Source organism: Leptopilina boulardi, unplaced genomic scaffold, assembly GCF_019393585.1.
Source record: "Leptopilina boulardi isolate dan_hultmark-lab unplaced genomic scaffold, ZJU_Lbou_2.1 LbouV2_130, whole genome shotgun sequence".
Classification (NCBI taxonomy): Eukaryota; Metazoa; Arthropoda; class Insecta; order Hymenoptera; family Figitidae; genus Leptopilina; species Leptopilina boulardi.
Window position 1 is genome coordinate 363,134 of NW_026137675.1, and position 20,823 is coordinate 383,956.

Sequence of the window (20,823 nt, forward strand, 5' to 3'; positions counted from 1 at the left end):
CCTCCACGATGGCGTAGAGGGGAGTGCATTGGGTAAATGAAAGGGGGGGTACGACAGTAGCAAAGAAGCTTCCATGTGGAACTGCTGTTATAAGGCAATCAGCGCGTCGTTTCGTTTTCTCTGTGTAGCGTTCTCCCACTACCTCACCGATTGAGCCTGGGTATGTAATTTTCATTTTCATACTAAACTCCTAACAACAGGCACTAAAAGCTACAAAATTAATAGGCAATAATGACACCAGCATTATTTTGCAATTTTGAAAACGGACATCGGATTCGTAATCAGCGACCCCGAAAACCCCCAAGTAACAATTTTCAAGCGAATTTATTAATTTTTAAAGGTTTTGGTTTTTAGGGGTAGTTTTAGTTATTTTTCTGCACCCTCGGGTTGAATTTTTAATATTAATTTTTTTTACAAAGGTTGCAATATTTTTAAACATATGTTACTATGAAAGCCTGAAAAAAAATTTCTTCTGAAATTTATACCTGTTTTTTCATTTTTCTCATTTTTCGGGTTTTTTGAAGGGGTGTATTTCAAAGAGGGTAGTTTTTTAAAAAAATACATGTATTTACATTTGTTACTCTATCCCTCTCCTTCAAAATGAGATCTTAGTGGAGTTAATCGATTAAGTTTTAAGAAAGTTATGATTTTTTGAAGTAGGTGGGACGTATGTGTCCCACTGGCCATGAAAGGGTTAAATGAATCATAGACAAACGTTTCTTTAAAGCAATGGTTATGATTTAACCAAAATTTGATTGTTCCAAACAAATTTTTCCGAATAATAATTATATATATATTATTTAATAGAAATTAAATAATTATTTGACAATATTCAAATACACTCAGAAAAAAGATATGTTTGAACCAAATGTACTATTTTTTTATATTTACCCAATTTTTTGGTTAGTTCAAACAAAATTTGTTTATTTTAAATAAATATTTATTTGATCTAAATAACTGTTTGGTTTATTTTAATAAATTTTTGGAACAAAGAAAAAATTTGATTGAGCTAAATAAACGTTTGGTTTATGCAACCAAATGTTTGGTTAACTGTATATCAATGCATTTATTTTGTTGATTTAACCAAAATTTGGTTGCTTCAAACGAATTTTTTTCTGAGTGTAACTGATAATTTATTGAATCAAATTTGTTTTCAATGCAGTTATTTTATTTTGAATTCGAATCAGTTTTTTTTTCTTTTCCTTGCGAAAGAAAGGGTGGAGCGAGTGTATTCGCGATTTTTCTTCCCAAAGAAAGATAAACCAAGTGGGAGAAAAAAATTCGAGGACACGAAGAAGAATTGAAAAAAGGAAGTATTGTCAGGGTTAAAAAGAGGTATACGGACTTGATAAAACTCGATATTGCGCTGCTTATTGTTTTAATAAGTCCTTGAATATCAGCGGTGAGTATCCGCAGCACCCACACATACACACACATACAATACACTCGAGAGAAAATAAAAAAAAAAAAAAGAGGGAAATAAAAAGAAAAGTAGCATTATAAGAACATTGAAAAAAAATCCGCTACCCGTGTGTATATTATATGATGCTCTCGGTAAAATTCGATATGTGTATATATATACAAGCGCGGATACAACGCAGAGAGTTTTATACAGGTATATCGCGTCGCGAGCTCAAGAGATCAGATCCAAATAATTCCGAGAATCGTGGCGATCGCATAATGCGTTCTTGCTCGCTTGATACGAGTATATATATATATATATATATGTACATGTATTGTGGGCGGTGGAGGAGCGAACCTCACTAACAGGTTCAAACTTGCACGAGTTGAGAAAAACCTTCCAGAATTACGGGACTATCGATAATATTATATTTATATTATTATTATTACTATTATTTTTATTTTAATATTATTATTGTATTTTTCATTGAGGCATACACAAAAAAAATTTCACCTGGAACAACGAAAGGTTTCACTGTAATAGAGAAAGATTTTAACTAAAACAATTAAAACTTTTGTTATTTTAGTGAAAACTTTTGCTATTTCGGGTAAATTAATTTTTCCGTACATATATGAATTTCTCATAAAAATCATTAATTAGAATTTTCATTATAAAAAATTTTATTAGAAACAATTATTTTTTAAGACAAATTTTCATTTTTCAAATTAGCATTTAACAGAATTTCATTTTTCAAATTAGCATTTAACAGAATTTCATTTTAGGCGTACAAATTTTTTTTTTACTTAATTTTTTAGCCGCGCACAAAAGTATTAATTTTCGTCAGAAAAGTTTGGGCGCGAATTTTAAAATTAAAAATAAATTTTCTGTTATAGGTAATTTTTACTTAATTTTTTAGCCGCACAAAAGTATTAATTTCCGTCAGAAACTTTTGGGCGCGAATTTTAAAATTAAAAATGAATTTTCTGTTATTAGGTAAAAACTCGATTGATGTTATATGAAAAATCAATTAAATGGAAATTCTACCAAAAAACAATTCGAACAAATAAAAATTTGGCTAATGTAATAGTAATAATAATAATAGTAAATTTTTATTTTTGAGGTTATGTTAAGCTTTTCTAACCAAATATATACCTAAAGTTCTATATACATATACGATATATCGACTCTATAGTAAATTCACAGTTATAACGTGAAAGTATCAAATTGATCCAAATTTTTATAATATATCAATTTGTTACGTTTAAATTAAACCGCGTGTTTATATTTAAAATTTGTGAGCGTCAATAATTGAAAAATGTGATGAAACCTCAATTATCAAGTATATATAACTTATTCAGATAAAAACATGGGGTTCAACATATAAATAAATTTTTTTTTTCCTTTTTTAAGTAAAAGACATATAAGACGATAGTTACTCACACTATTTTTCCAGTATTATATTTATATATATATACCTATATATTTACTAACTCGCACAACGGTCACGTTCGAACATACTACACTTCCTGTGCGGTACGCGCCATACGTATCGAGAATGCAAATGTAAATAAAATTACAGGGAATTCTTTTATACTCACTTAAAATATACGCTTGTAATGTATATACCTATATATATATATATATATGCGTTTATATTGAGAGAGAAACAATCAAATCTGACTTAAAATGGCATTGATAACAGAAAAAAAATGCATCAGTAATTCAAAACACTTCGATGCACAATTTGTCTATACATTGTTGCTCATACATTTTTATTCTAAATTAAAAAAAAACCTATTTACACTTTAAAAATATAATATTTTAACTTAAAGGAACAATTTTCGTTTTGTTTTTAAATAACAATTTAAATTTGCAATTTTATCAACAGTCGGTATTGCAGATTTCTTTAGGAATATTTTTACCATCGGTCGGTAATTCAGATTTCTTAGGAATATTTTATCATCTGTCGATAATGCAGAGTGAGGGTAAATGAATTGGCACGGTTGTGTGACTACTATTTTTGTTAATTTAAACAAGTGCCAGTCAAATTCCTAGGAAATCTACATTACCGACCGATGGTTAAATATACCTAGACATCTGCAATGCCGGCTGTTGATTTAAAAAAACCACTAAAAGAGTCTGTAATACCGATCGTTGATAGTTTACCGACCGAGGCTCAAATCCTCTGTCGACAATGCTGCGATCTGCATTACCGACTGATGGTAAAATATAAGTCCTAGGAGATCTACATTACCGACCGATGGTAAAATATACCTAGACATCTGCAATGCCGACTGTTGATAAAAAACCACTAAAAGAGTCTGTAATACCGATCGTTGATAGTTTACCGACCGAGGTTCAAATCCTCTGTCGGCAATGCTGCGATCTGCATTACCGACTGATGATAAATTTCGCAGAAGTTTCCGACTATTTAAATTTTACTTTGTAAGTAAAGTAAAAGTTATTTAATATTTTTTTATGTATAGCAAAAACTACTGTTTTTTATAAAATAAATAAATGACCTTATCCGGAGTAAATTTTATACCTACTATTTAAAAAATAGTTTTTTCCATTTTTGAATCAAAAATTTGTGCAGAAATTTTGGACAATTTAGATTATACTTTACAAGTATAGTAAAAGTTACTTTACAATTTTTTTCCCTGTTTAACAAAAACTGTTCTTTTTTTTATTAAATATATAAAAGTAGACTCACCTCGAGTTTTTCCACCGCAATTGAAAGTTGACATCAGTTGATAATTTACGCAGTCTCCTCCTCCTCTTCTCTTGATATGTATACAGAACTCGATTGATTCTCCTGTAAATAATTTTGAGTTATTTATAATATATCCCATTGAAACGATAAACGGTTTAATATAACCTCACTCACTCTCTCAATAAAAAAAAAAAAAAATCCGTCATTTATTTCTATGAATGGGCAGATGTGCAGTATAAAAATCAGGTCAGTGGAAATCACTACACACACGGGGGCCACTCGAGAAAAAAAGAGAATAATCTTGATCTTGAATGAAAATCTTTTCCTTTTCTTTATTTTTTTTTTCATTGACTAGAGAAAGTTTTATCGCTTTTTTTTTTTTGAGAGAGAGAGAGAGGGGGGAGAGTACGCGCGCGGAGGGATGTATATATAGGTGATGAAAAAAATAAAGAATAAATTTTATCGAACTCTCGACACTCACAGTGTGGGGTATATTTTATTATTTTTGAATCACACGTATATAACGTATTTCCAGCTGCACACGAGACACTGTATACTATATTGACTCCTTGTATTTTAAATGGGCGATGTCCAAGTTAGCCCCGTGAGGGGAAGCACTATACCCCCACTCTACCGGCCGGGCCATAAACACGGAGCTCGAGGAACACATGCACCGCGGGGGGCCTAAGCAGCGTTCTCGGGCCTAATGACATTTTCTATTTATGGCCCCTAATGAGTTTTTCATGAAAATTATAAAATTTTTTAATATTAACAATTTTTAATTTTTTTTAACATATTCACATTCCTCATAATTTCACGATTACGAGCATATGTTGTCCCAATTAAAAATGTTAATATTTAAAATGTTTATAATTTTTATTGAATTATGTCGCTTGAATCCCCCAGTATCGATCTAGTCATGATACCGAATAAATTTTTTAATAAAAATTAAATCTTTTCAAATATCAACATTTTTACCCCTCATTTTTTTGCGATTCAGACATAATTTTTATTTTAAATGTTGAAATTTAAAAAGTCCTAAGCCTGGAAAAATTGTGATTAAAAAAAAATTAAAACTTTTTAAATTTCAACATTTAAAATAAAAATTATGTCTGAATCGCAAAAAAATGAGGGGTAAAAATGTTGATATTTGAAAAGATTTAATTTTTATTAAAAAATTTATTCGGTATCATGACTAGATCGATACTGGGGGATTCAAGCGACATAATTCAATAAAAATTATAAACATTTTAAATATTAACATTTTTAATTGGGACAACATATGCTCGTAATCGTGAAATTATGAGGAATGTGAATATGTTAAAAAAAATTAAAAATTGTTAATATTAAAAAATTTTATAATTTTCATGAAAAACTCATTAGGGGCCATAAATAGAAAATTTCATTAGGCCCGAGAACACTGCTTAGGCCCCCCGCGGTGCATGCGTCCCTCGAGCTCCGTGTTTATGGCCCGGCCGGTAGAGTGGGGGTATAGTGCTTCCCCTCACGGGGCTAACTTGGACACTGCCCTTTTAAATATATATCTGTGTGTGTATGTGTGACTACAATATAGATTGAATGTGGTTGAAAAGTATACATTTGTATTTTTTTCAATGTATATATATACATATATAGGGATGTAAACGTGGGCGTCAAGATTTCCATCAGAGGGGGACGTGAGGGCTCCACTGGCACCTTCCAGGACCCTTCAGACCCTTCGCAGAAATTTTCTGTGTCAGGTATACTCAGAAAGAGTCAGGCTATTTAAAAACAAGTTTATTTATGTGTCTGTGTATATGTATATATATATGTGCCATTTTAAATTTACTGAAAACAAGCGACATACGTCCTCAAACATCAACTTTTACTTTTTATTTTGTTTTTTTTTTCAACAGAGAAACGAAATATAATCGCGAAATTTAATTTTACCAAAATTTGAACGATATTTGTTATTAAATTTAAAGTTTTATAGTAATTTGCAATTTTTTTTTTATAGACACGTACAGTCGAACCTGGTTAACTGAGACGTGGATAGTTTTTTGGTAATTGCACTAAACAAGGTTTGATTGTATTAACTGTATTTCACTGTAACTATATTTCAGTTTCACCTTTCTACTATCACTATTTTAGTTTTACTTTTACTATTCCACTTTCACTTTCACACGATTTTTTCCACTTTGGTTGTTCAACATTCACGAAAGTGGAAATGGAATTACGATAGTGGAAACATGAAAGTGAAATGATGCAAATGTAACTAAAAGTGCACGGAAAAAAATCTTTATCTGCAACAGGAATGTGTTTCACTGGAACAGCGATTTTGTTTCTCTAAAACAGCTAAAGTTTGGGCTATTCTAGAGAAACGTATCGCTGTTCTAGGTAAACATTTTCTTTCCGTGTGGAATAGTGAAAGAGGAAATGAAATGGTAACAGAATGGTGGAAGTGAAAATAAAATCATAAAAGTGGAAAGATGAAACCGGAAGTAAGTGGAATAGTGAATGCGGAAATGAAAAAATTTAATTCGTTATAATTTCGTAAAAAACAATATTTCTACGGCAAAAACTACAAAAAATACGTGTGATTCAAAAAAAAACATTTTAGGAGAAAAAATTGATTTTCATCTCTAAGTTTAGCCTCACACTAATTTAAAAGTATCAAATTGATACCAAAAATATCAAATTGATATAAAAATTTTGTATCAATTTGATACTTTTAAATTTGTGTGCTTATTTGAAACAAATTCGATCCACAATTAATATTGAATTGAAAAACACCAATAATAAAAAAAATAAAAAAAACAGTTAAATCACCGGAAATAGTCTCTGTATTATAAAAATCCTTAAATATAAATCTGTACAAGAATTTCCAAAAAATGTCACATTTAAAGATAAAAAAAAAAAAATAAAAAAATAATCTCTTGGTCGTTAAACTTTAGACCATATGCTTAGAAAATAAAATTAAAAAATAAGAGAGGGAAGCATGCCTTTACAGCAGTAAAATGGAATTTTCAATTTTACGTCTACAGTTGTTAAAAGTCGGTTAGAGAATAAAATTTTTTTTTTTTTTTTTTTTCAAAAAAACTACTATACACTCTTCTAAAAAGGAAACTACAAAATGTAGTTCCCCGGGTTAAAAACCATTGAAGGAAACAGGATGTTGATTCCACGAAAACCGGCCATTTCTGTTTTGCTTCGGTACACGCCATTAAAAAAAAAAAAAGTATATATGTATATCCGATCCCAAAGTCAGTTCGCGTCCCTTTAATTTTTAAAGGTCCAGGTGAAATGGTAATGGTATAGTAGTGCTCTTTCTCGGTCGCCTCTTTAAACTTCTGTTGTGTGCGCGCGGGGGTGTTTGGAGGGGGGAGGGGAAGGGGGAAATAATGGGAATTCCTGTGTAACCTGCAGGAACTGTATATATATACACAGGGACCCGAAAGCCACATAGTTATCCATCTTTTTTTTTTTTTTTTTGGTGGAACCACACACCGCAATATAAAAGCAAAATGCAAAAAAAAGACACATTTTAAAATATTTTTGCAGGCGTCATTCTTGGAAAATTTTCATTTCGACATTTTCGAAAAGTCATTTGATTAATGATTTTTGGATGGAAAAAAAAATTGAACCCGAAAATTTCACAACGAACGCTTAGAAAATGATTTGTTAATTGAATTTTAAAAATTGGAGCAAATATGTAAACATTTATTTAATTCAAATAAATGGTTACTTGACGAAATTTTAATTTAGCCAAATTTCCATTCAATCGAATTTTATGCATTTCGAATTTTTAAAAGACCGAATTTTAAATTTGTCCGAACTTTTATTCATACGAATTTTTAACAAATAGAATTTTTGCGATGCCGAATTTTCATTTATCCGAAATTACAAATGCCCAAACAAACAATCAAAAGAATGATTTTGGCGCAAATTTTTGAAAAAAAATAATTGGTACAAATAACAAATTTGTATAAATAAATATTCGGACAAATTAAAATTCAGTGAATTGTAATTTCGGTTATTTAATAATTCGAATCACATAAAATTCGATTGTATGAGAATTTTGTTAAATTAAAATTTTTTTAAATATAAAAAACGGACAATGAGTAAAAAAAAAGAAATTAAAGCATATAAAAAAAGAATTAAAATTAAATACAAATAGGAGGAATAAAAGAAACAAGTTCTGTAAAGAAAAATAATTCGTTCGTTAAAAAGAAAAGAAATAGAATAAACTACCAACTGCAAAAATTTCATCGGCCATAAATACATTCTAATAATATCCAAATGTCAAAGAAGAGAAAAAAAGTTTCCTCCATGCTCAATAAAGCAATTTTCTAATAAAATTTCGATTTTCATGAAAATTATTCGGTCTTTTTTTTTTTTTCCTTTAGCATGGAGAAGCATCTGCGGCGCGTCGCCACTCGAGATATACAGATGTCCAAGAGTCATAAAAGACACGTCATAAAAAATCTTAGGGTTGGTCAGTCAGACGTCATTTGACATTTTTAGGACCTGTCCCATTATGTATCCTCCGACATCATAAATATATACAAAAAAAAAAATAATAATTCTCAAAAATTTTCTAAAGATAAAAATACGTCCACACACTTTTCCTTTCAGTTTGAGAAAATCCCCTCATTATTATTATTGTAACGTTTGTAAAAGATTACGATCAAGCTTTAGAAAATTAATCGTAAGTCTATAATCAAATGCATAGAGCGTATATGTAGGTAATTAAAATTTTTTTTTAACCTTTAAGTGACACTATTTAACCTAATTTTAATTTTTCGTAACTTGAACCTACGTATAATTAATTCGTAATACAAGTGCGGGAAATTAACGAGAACCAAAACTGGCTTTGCATTGGTACATGGAGAGAAAGATTTACCTGAAACAACGAAAGATTTTACATAGAATAGCGAAAAAACTAAAAAATGTTTTTATGTTATGTTTCAGGTAAACGATTTAAGTAACAACTAAAAATAATGTTTTTAGGTTATGTTATACCAAAATCGTTTTCTGTATATAAAAACTTCAAATTAAATGCAATTTTAGTTTAAAATTTTGTAAATCCTATTATGGTAGTTGCATATATATATATATATATATATATATATATATATATATAGTTACAAATTGAATTTTATGGTTGTTACATTTTATATATAATGATACAACAATATTATATAATTTGATTGATGATTTTGAGTTTAAATTTATGGAAGGTAGACGACGTCTTGAATCATTTCAGAAATGATAGTTCTGAGCGACCAAAAAATTGATTTATCATTGGGATACTTTCACAGTGGTGAGTCATGATTTTAATAATACCACAATCTATGAAAACCTCAGGCTGTTCTTTTTTTTTTTTTTTTTTTTTTTTTTTATTGGTCGCAATAAAAATATCGCAACGATCCATAGACTCATACAAATACATATATACTATAAATACATTTTTTTATATACAATATACATATACATAAAATTTCTATATATGTATGTATATGTGTAAAAATTCACATTCGCTTATAGGGCTATCTTTATTATTGTACTCTAATTTTAAATAATACTAATGGTATATATCGGAGATATTATATATATATATATATATTTGTGAATGCATTTATGTCCGCCATTTCGATAATGACACAACGTTTTAGTTTGCGCGCGCGAGAAATATATATATATATAACGTAATCCCGACAATTGTGAAAGCAGCTGCGCGATCTTGCGACCTGTAATAAAGTTAGATCGCTTGTAAAACGCCCTTCGACTTGCACTTTTTACGAGCAGTATAGTAATAGTAGTGTATATACAGTGGTAGCAGGACCACGAGTCAAAACGACGTTTTGTCGTTCATCTCGATACACACACACACACACATATATATACCTGATGGGAAAACTCAACTTTTATGATTTTGCTCGAGATTTACGTTCAGTTTTTTTTTCACTACTCCCCCCGCCGCGTGCAACACCAAAGAAATGAGGATCACAACTGTACGCTTCGGGAATAATGCCCTCAGAGGTGTAAAACTACTCGTAAAATTACTATTTTTTCTATTCGACGAATATTATAAAGAGAGAGAGAGAGAGAGAGAGAGAGAAAGAGAGAGACGATTATTGCACCCACTGTGTGTCGGCATTCAATATAATAGGGAAAAATTGTCTAACGAACTTTTTTGTATGTAACATATATATATAGATCCATTGATGGCGAGAAGATAGAAAAATTGTAAAGGAAAATGGAAAATAAGACGATGAGCGAGCGCACGTGGGTTCTTTTGTTACATTGGTTTTTCAATTTTAAGGAAACTTTTGCAATATATTATATACAGTGGACAAAAAAATATTTGTTCGCAAATGAAAAATTTGTTTGTTCGCTCTTTTATAAAATAATTTAATGAATGGTTCGAATTTTAACATTGAATGCGGCAAAAATTTGTATATTTGTAACTAATGTATACTATGAATGGAAAAAAACTGAAATTTAGAATTATATATTTGGGATCTATTTTAGAATAAGTTTTATACTTAAAATTAAATTCTTACACGAAGAAAAATGGAAAAAGGAATAAAGTATAACTATATACTTTAAAAGTAAAACTGTCCGCAGTTTCTGTGCATTTCTGACAATTTTTTACTCTAGAAATAGCGTATAATTTACTTATTTCGGAATAATTTTTAACTATTTCAGGAGTAAATTTTACTATTTCTGGAGTAAGATAGAAATGCGCAGAAACTGCGGACAGTTATATATTAGTAACAAAGTGTATAACTGTCGTATAGCTGGCAACATAACCTCAAAATTTATGTAAAATTTGACTGTGCGAATATAGCCGTAAGTCCCCAGAGGTGTACCGCTTGGTTCAAGGTTATGTCCAACAAAAATAACCACAAATTTAGGTAAAATTTTAGCGGTAAATTACCTTATCTAACAAAATGATCCCAATTTTCAGATGATTTCTAAAAAATAAACCCAACATTTGGATACTGAATTTAAATATATAAAATATTCTATAAAATATCAGTAAATATTCTAAATTTCAGAATATTTTTTTTCGGTCTATTCGTCGTATTTTCAGAAATATTTTTCTATATATTGAAACTAATCAAAAAAAGCAGCCTAGAAGGTTTTAATAGATTACATAATAATTACATATTACATATAAAGTTGACTCATTTCTTCTATATGCGTGAAAGTTTCAGTATATTCAAAAAAAAAAGTTTTGATTAGAAAACTATATATATATATATAGACTTGATGCGTAGACGCGTGAAAGTTTCCCAATTTTGACTTGAAACTAAATATATATATATTTCCTGTTGAAATAAATTTTGTGTATATAGTATTAAAAACAAGATGACGATTATGATCTATGATGTTTCTAGGTTGACGTGATTTCTCAGAAAAAAAAAATTCCCAAAAAAAATAATTTCACGGTATACCAAAAAACATTTTATATTAATTATGGTAATTATACTTATACGTGTTGACGGGATCGCGTGTATTATTTTTGTATAACGTTTAGCATAATTTTACATTTTTTTATATATATATATATATATATCTTTACAGTAATTTTTGTATTTACTTTTAGTTTAAAATTTTTATAATCTTATATATATATACATATGTTAGATGATTTTTGTATCTTCTTTTTTTGTTACTCCTTTTTTTTCTTATATATAATTAAAGGTAATTTTAAAAAAAGAAATATTAAAAATAAAAAATTATTAAAATTTTGCATTTAACATTTAGAAATGTTAAAAAATTTAAATATAAATAATTTATAGTAAATGATTTAAATATATAAATATAATAAAAGAATATAGATGGACGTGAATAAAAATACTAATATAACAATAGTTTTAGTTTTTTTGTCTTTCGGTCTAATTATTATAATTAAATGTTAATCATTTTCGATGAATTTATATATATATATATATACATAATACAAGAGAAAAAAATTACATGATTGTTGAAATAATTTCCTGGCGTTCAATCATATATTAAAGTCAATTTTAGTTTTAATTCAAAATTATTGAAATTTTTCATTCTATACTTGCCTTGAATATATAAAATACAACTATATATATATATAGTTAAAACTAAAGTCGGAAGTATTAAAAATTCGTCCCATTTCCATTTTAAACCGTTTGAAATTAGGGTCATTTTAATTTAATAGCGTTAAATTTCAAACTCTTTTTCCTTGAGCGATTTAAAAATGTTTACGCTGTCAACTGGAAAATTTCCGTTATATACTCTTCAACTATATTATTGTCTCTTTTTTTTTGTTTTTTTAAAATCAGATTTATTAATAACTAAATAGAAAAAATCCTATCAAAATTCTACTGAAAATATTGTATAGAAATATTTCCAGTAGAAACAAGTGTAAAAAAAACTTTATTTGATTCAAATAATTTGTTTTTTGTTTGAAACAAACAAATTTTTATTTGAATCAACTAAATTTTTAATTGTTCCTCACAATAAAATGGGGTAATTAAACTATATATTTAGTTGGGTGAAATTAATTTTTTCCTAATATTATTAATTTTTTTCGTGTTAAAAAATAGGTAAACATTTGTAACCGCATTTAAAAAAAAATCTATACCAACTAACTATAAATATAATATGAAAGAATATATGTAACTTTCTTTTGAGATCTTTCTTTCTCGGGGACCTTTAACGTCCTGCTGACTGCAATAATTGGACGTTATATGGTGTAATTGACGTTTACGTTTGCCTAGGTCAACGGTTACTATATTCATGGACAGAGAGCTGTTGTGTTGCAGCAAAGAGGATGCCCGTAAACGAGAACATCAGAGCTCGCTCCTCTTCTCATCTCATCGTCATTTCTTATATTCTCTTTATTTTTCTTTGGCAATCGCGCGCGAGGCCAAGAGGAACAAACTCACTATTACCCACAGCTGTTGTTGTTGCTGCTGGTGCTGGACCTTTTTTTTTCTTTTTTCTTTTTTTTTTGCCAAGGAGACTCTTCTCTTTTTACTTCTATTACCCATTTGGGAAAACTGTTAAGTTCTAAAGAGTCTAAAGAGTCTAAAGAAACCAAAAAAAATTGTTCCCTAAGGAGAACAAAAATCCTCAAATCCCACGCAAGTTATTTTACTGAATGAGGTTTAAAAAAAAAAATTGGAAACATATTGATTATGATTAATTTTTATACAAATTTTTACCGAAACTTTGGCAGAATTTTTATTTTATAGTCGCATTTTATTTATACATAACTTTTTATTTAAGAAAATTTTAAATTAGGATAATTTTAATTTAACATAATTTCTTATTCAATGCAATTTTATCTGATTTAAATTTTTAAATGACCGAAATTCCAATATACCGAATTGTAATTTGTCCGAATTTTCAATTGACCGAATTTTAATTGATATAGAATTTTTGCGATGCCGAATTTTCATTTGTCCAAAATTACAAATAACCGAAAAAATCATCGACAAAAAGATTTCGGCGCTGCGTTTTTGAAAATTTGACCAATTAGAAATTATCAGAAAAATCGTGATTGGTCAATATTAAAAATTGCGCCGAAATCTTTCTGTCGATTATATTTGTTCGGTCATTTGTAATTGCGGACAAATGAAAATTCGGCCTCGAAAAAATTCTATCAATTAAAAATTCGTATAAATAAAAATTCGGGCAATTTAAAATTTGGACAAATTAATTTTTTGAACAAATTAAAATTCGGATAAATTAATATTGTGACAAATTAAAATTCGGTTCCTTGGAATTTCGGTCATTTAAAAATTCAAATCACATAAAAATCCATTGAATGAAAATTCTGTTAAATAAAAATTCTCGAAAATTCTCTTAACTTAAAATTCTCTTAAATAAAAAGCCATGCAAAATTAAAATGACTATAAAATAAAAATTCTCCCAAACAAAAATTCGGTAAAAATTTTGTTAAAGTAAAAATTCGTATTAAAAGAATCTGTTAATTTAACACTATAAATATCTTGGAAATCGTTAAGCGTCACCTAAAATATGTGATACATATATATATACAGATACAGTAAATTTTCTCCATGACCGATAATTCGGAAAAATTCCTAACGCCCCATTGGTTGAAATTGAGTTTTTGAGTTCAAAGTTCAGTTCATAAACTTGCTGAGGTTTTTTATGTTGTGTCAAATAACGCAGATGTATATATATATATATTTTTTTTTTATGTATGTGTGTGTGTGTACAGTTCAACGTCAAGTCAGCGGTCAAGCGTGAAACATTAGTGAATGGTCAAACCTACTAGTGTCCCATTTCATTTTGCCTCTCCAAAATGGACAAGGGTAGTCAAAAAAAAAGGGGGGGGGAAGAGGACGAGCGGGGGCATTTTGTTTTTTCTTTGATGAAAATGCGTGAAAACTATTTTTCTAAGGCGTGTGCCATAAATTGAAACCAAATTTCTTTTTACAATAATAATTTTTGACAATTATATGTTTCTTTGCCGATTTCTTTTATGTATACGCATATGTGTTATTGTATCTGTGTGTATATATATATATATGTGTACAAAAAGAAGCAAAAGTTTCTTTTATAAAACTTTTCATTGCAATAAATTTTCACTAATTCGACAGTTTGGGAGATTTAAATGTCCCAGTAACGTTTTTTTTTTTAAATTGTATAGTAAAAATAATTACACGGGTAAATTTTTTGCGTATCTAATTGTTGCGTGACGAAAATGTTGTTTTTTTGTTCGATTAAAATCAGTTTAAAAAAAAAATTCAATAGAATTTTTAAGGTTAGGAATTTTGTTACTATAAAAAATTGACTACTGGCGCGGTACTATTACCAGTACTGGGCCAGTAGTGAAAACTTTGCTAATTTCTGGTAGGGGTAGATGTGTAACCAAAAAAGCGTTACGTAATTTATGGATGGTCCCTTAAGTAATAATAACAATAATAATAACAATAATAATAATAATAATAATAATAATAATAACATAGTAATAGTAATAATTATAATATAAAGATAATAATAAAAATAATAATAATAATTAAGTAATGAAAATAAATTATTAAATTAAAAAACATGTTCGAAAAAAAAAATAAATTGTACCTGATTTTTATCCTGTTGCTATGCCCTCTTGAAAATAATGATGATATGATCACAAGAAAAACGCACGCGATTAAAAAAATTTCAAAAGCACACGATATCACGAAAAAATTAAAAAAAAACTTTTTACACATAAAATATTTATTACGAAACGATACTGATTTTAATATAATCGGAACACTCCCGACGCGATGATGCTTTAAATATATTTCAGACTACGTGGGTTTTTTTTTTCAAAAATTCTCACTTATAAAATTAAAAGAAATTTTTATTACATTTTCAGAAATAAATCTCACTAAATAAATAAAGAAAAAAAAAACACTAACTTGACACTATTTTAAAATTTTCTACTAAAATTTTAGTGTTATACTTTTACGAGGTAAAAACAGCTGAAAAATTTTTACACACAACACGTGGTCTGACGCGATTATAATGGCGATTTAAAGAAAATTCAAACACTTCCGGAACAACACTGTATATATGTAAAAAAAAGTTCACAATTTCAAAATTTTAGAGGCAATTTAACAAAAATAATAAATAAATAAATAAAAATAGAATAAATAAAATAATAAATAAACTAAAAATAGTATATTATGCATTTAGGGTAGAAATACGCGTTTTACTACTGGGTTATGAAGTGTGTGACGTAGGAATACGTGAGTCAAGAGAAACACACAAGGCGCCTGATTGGTCGAAATGGCGCGGGCTTATTTGAAATTAAAAAGAAAAAATTCTTTTAAGTAATTATATACAAATTTTAACTATATTATTATTATATTATATAATATTATATTATTATATCATATATTATATTATTATATTATTATTATATAATTAATTATAATAAAAAATAAAATAAATAAGAAATTAGAAAATGTTAATCATAAAAATACCAAAACATTCTCAGAATACATGTGACGACATGAAAAATCCGTAAATAAGAATTAAGAAGCAGAAGCGCATTTTCCTGCGGCCGATTAAATGCTAATATCATCGTGATAATATAAAAATTGCGTCGCGTCTTGTGTTCGACATTGAAAGTGTGTAAAATTGAAGGATATTTTATTATTTTTTTTTTTTTGGTCTTCAAGTCCGTGTTTGTTTGTGAATTTTAACATGTATTGTATATGTACATACATATATTGTATATACACAATATCACACAATTGAGAAAACTTGAATGTTAGAGCTTCCGGTGTTGCTCTCAATCTCCTTAGACATTCAAAAGGTGTACTTTGGGAGAGCGCTACATGGTTACCAACATCTTGCAAAGCCGCGCTAAGATATAATATATATAAGAAACACAAACACATTCACAAACACACACGTGCCTCCTTTAAAATTCGATTTTGTCACTATGCGCCGAAAATACGATTAATTTTTTTTTTAAGTGACAAATCATATAAGAAATCCTATATATATACTAGGGGGGCTGCCCCCCTTCGCACTTCGCGTGCCTTATTTTTTTACACTTTAAGGCTTAATTTTTTAAAAGCTAGCAAATATTTAAAATTAATAAAATTTTGCCTAAATTTTGAGGTTATGTTCGTTTCTTGGTTATAAGGGAATTTAAGGTTATGTTTGTCGGACAGTCTTGAACCCGACGGCAATTCTGGTGACTTGATTTCACAGTCAAAATTCAGATAAATTTTAAGGTTATGTTCACTTTTTGGTTAGGGGAGGGATTTATCGACAATTTGAGGTTATTTCTGACATATTTTGGATTTTTGCTTCCCAACCCTGCAGGGTTACCATGGTATTGGATTTGTTACACTAGGGCAAAAATTTACCAAAACTACATAACCAATTTCAATAACTTCGAACTTTTGACCTATATGGACAGTTCATGAATTTTACCCCATTTGAAAAATTTTAATTTTGCAAAAGTATTTAAAGTACTTTTACTTTTTGAAAAGTATTTAATGTATATATATATGGTTTGATGACAGATTGATTGATTGATAGAAAAAGAGAGAGAGGGATAGAGCGAGAGAAAGAGAGAGAGAGAGAAAATAGTGAAAGTATGAGAGTAAGAGAAAAACACATATATTAGGGGAAGGATTCGAAAGTGGGTGGAGCAAAGGGTCAGGGGGGCCAAGCATAATACAGCACGTGTCGGTCGTAAAAGAGCTTCCGTTTTTTTTTATATGAAATATTTTCATTTTACTTCAATTAGGTTTATTACAAAAATCATTGCAATTTTAATTAGAGGTATACAAATGTCACGAATTATACGATTAGGGTAATGATAATCCGGGACTTACTATATAGTTTTAAAGATAATTCGTTAAATTGAAATTAAAATTATAAAATCAAAATTAAAATTAAAACTTTAAATTAAAATAAAAAATTTAAATTAAAAAATTAGTAATTTAGCAAAAGTAGAGTAATAAAAAAAAATTCGCTAAATCTTATTACACGTAAATAAACATTTACAATCAGTATATACACGCGATAGTGTGCTTAGATTAAGTGGTTTAAATTGTGTTTAAGTGGTTTAAGCAAAGTTTAGATAAAATTGTATAAAACGTATGTGTATAATATACGTTACGAGCGTACTATATAAAAGTTATTAATAGATATTCTTTCGTTTTTCTTAATGGCGCATACAAAATATATATATACACGTGCTAAAAATCATCATCCTTTTTACAATCTATATGGTTATATCTATATGGTTATATCTATATGGTTATATATATATATATATATATACATATACAAGAAAAGTTTGATCACTTAATAAACATTTCTTGGCAAAGTTGTATTTAAACGATTAACATTCAAAAGATTGACTTTTTGGACATGGACCAACATTTTAAATCGATAGTAAATTTTCCCCAGCCATCAGTTTCCCTTGAGATTTCCAACAAATTTGAATATCAACTTTTGAATAATGATCGAATGAAAAATAAATTTTATACCTATATATATATATATATTCTTTCTCATGACAGGAAGTTTACTCTCGCGGCTGTTATTATTATTATTATTATTTTTAATTTATGCCCGAAAAATTAATATTCATTATTATATATTATATTATATTTTTTTCAATTACTAAATCTTATTATGTAATATATTCTAATTAAATTCAAATATGATAATAAATTATTGTTACCTTTTTTCATTTCTATATATTTTTGTAAACAAATATTTCTTTTAGTATTTAATATTTTTTCTAAAAAAAAAAATAAATTCTTTCTTTTTAATGATTAGACGCGTTTTCTTTTTTTTTTTGCTACTTTTTTTTTCTTCTAGAACAAATATAAAAAAAATCGATTTTATTTGACCTCTATTTTTTCACATATATATATATATATATATATATTCTTCATTTTCGTGAATATAGTCATTCGTTATTTTTGGTTCGAAAGATATTCTGATAATTTTCGAAGAGATTCATGAATAAGTGAGTGTCAAATAATTTAAAAATAAAGAGAAGAAAGAATTTTTGAGTTGAATGGCATCAAACTACATTTTTTTTGTATATTATCTTAGATTAGTAAAAAATTAATATTAAAAATCCAATTTTTGCTATAGGTTATTGAAAATAATTTAAATTATTATAATTAAATTTGAAAAAAATTATTATTATTATTAAAAATAACAAGTAAATTTTAAGCAATATTATAACAATAATAATAATAATATAACTTTGGTTATGTTTATATTATTATTAATGTTTTATTAAAACATTCATGTTTAGAATGAAAACACTGGCTTTTCTGCTTTAGAAAATCGAAAATAGCTTTTGGTATATAATTTAAAAACATATATATTTTAATTCAAGGCTCACAGGCAAACATTCCATAGCAAACTGTATTAAGCTTTTTTTTTTTTTTTTTTGTAAAGAGTAAATGATTTTGAAGTAAAATTTAAAAAAAATTTAATTAAATCTATTTTAAAAAACTGATATTGTATTCGTATTCAGTAACCCTAAAAAAACCCCGTATAAACAATTTTAAGCGAATCGAAGACAATTTTTATAAAGCCCGCCATTTTGAATTTTGAAAAATTGACATAAAAATCTTAATCAGGGAGCCAAAAAACCTAAAGTAACAAATTTATCAAATTTTAAGAAAATGTTTAAAAATTGATGTTTATTTGAAAAATTTGCCCTCTATTTTTGAATATTGAAAAACTGAATCTAAAATACGTAATCAGCGACCTCAAAAATCCCTAGGAACTGTAGTTTCAAGCGAATTCGAACAATTTTTTAAAAAAATCGTCCGCCATATTGGATTCATCATTTTGAATTTTGAAAAACTGAATCTAATTTCGTAATCAACGACCTCAAAAATCCCTAGGAACTGTAGTTTCAAGCGAATTCAAACAATTTTTTTAAAAAATCGTCCATAGCAATGGTTACTATGGTAACTATTGTTATGGAAATAATTGCTATAGTAACCGTCGCTATAGAAACCGTTGTTACGGTAATGGTTGCTATGGAAACTGTTACTATGGTAACGGTTGCTGTAGTAATGTTTGTGAAGGAAACCGTTACTATGGAAATAGGTATATATGGTAATAGTTGTTATGGAAACCGCTGTCATGGTAACGGTTGCTATAGTAACGGTTGCTATAGTAACTGTTGCTATGGTAATGGTTCCTAAGGAAACTGTTTGCTATGGAAACAGTATAGTTATGGTAATTGTTGCTAAAGAAACCGTTGCTATGGCAACAGTAGTTATGGTAACGGTCACTTTAGTATAGCTGTTGCTATGGTAACGGTTGCTAAGAAAACTGTTGCCGTGGTAACTATTGCTATGGAAATAGTTGATATGGTAACGTTTGCTATTGGAAACCGTTGCCATGGCAATTGAACTATTTTGCACGACGGACAGACAGACGGACGTCAAAACGTCCTTATGAAATTTCAGCCCTAAACAACATAACCCTAAAAAATAAAAGAAATACAAAAAAATTACAATTATTGTTCAATAAAAAATAGAAAAAGCGAAAAAAATTGAAAATAGAAGAAATTTAACAAAATGTAAACATTGCGCAACAGTGCGTAAATATCGTAGAAAAAGAAAATAAATAAAAAAAAAAACCGTGCACTATACCACGTGCGTAGAGTGCGAGGCATCTAAAATAGTAAACACAACTGCGTGAACACCAGTGACAACAAGGAATTGCGAACGGTGCTAGAAAGAAATAGAAAATGGTACATACGTACTATACATATATACATACATACATGAACCGGTGGTGAATGCTGGGTACATATCTGTTTTACTAGGGTGTTCCAACGGGGGATTTAGGATGACGCGAAATGGGGGGGGGCAAACTCGCACAGCAGAACGAGAAAGAGAGAGAGAGAAGGGTGGCTAAAAAGGGGTCGACAGGGGGGGGGGGAGATCTCGCTACTAGGGCACCGAGTAGGGCACAGATAGGGTACAACCAGGGCACTGTGAGAGCTTTCAAGGACGAGGCTCACGGCTATATGGTTCTTTTTTTTTTTTTATTTCTATTTAGGGTGTAGAGGGAGGGGGACAAAGAGAATGAGTGAGAGAGAGAGAGACAGAAATGAAGAGCGTGTGCCGATTGGTCGACGCGTGGTTGTGTGCTTGCGAACCATAGTAAACTGGGGTTGGTAAGAATGAAAGAGTGGGGGGTATAGCGAGCGCAC

At 28.7% G+C, this 20,823-nt stretch overlaps 1 long non-coding RNA gene across 2 annotated transcripts in view; it reads right to left on the reverse strand.

The window, feature by feature from the left end:
- LOC127291305 (uncharacterized) overlaps positions 1–4,650 on the reverse strand; it is a 40,050-nt gene extending 35,400 nt beyond the window's left edge. For both annotated transcript variants that reach the window (XR_007844579.1, XR_007844580.1), the window contains exons 1-2: positions 4,597–4,650; positions 4,116–4,217 (exon numbers count right to left, since the gene is read on the reverse strand). This is a non-coding gene — a long non-coding RNA (uncharacterized LOC127291305). The remainder of the gene's footprint in view (positions 1–4,115; positions 4,218–4,596) is intronic.
- Between the last annotated feature and the right edge of the window lie 16,173 nt (positions 4,651–20,823).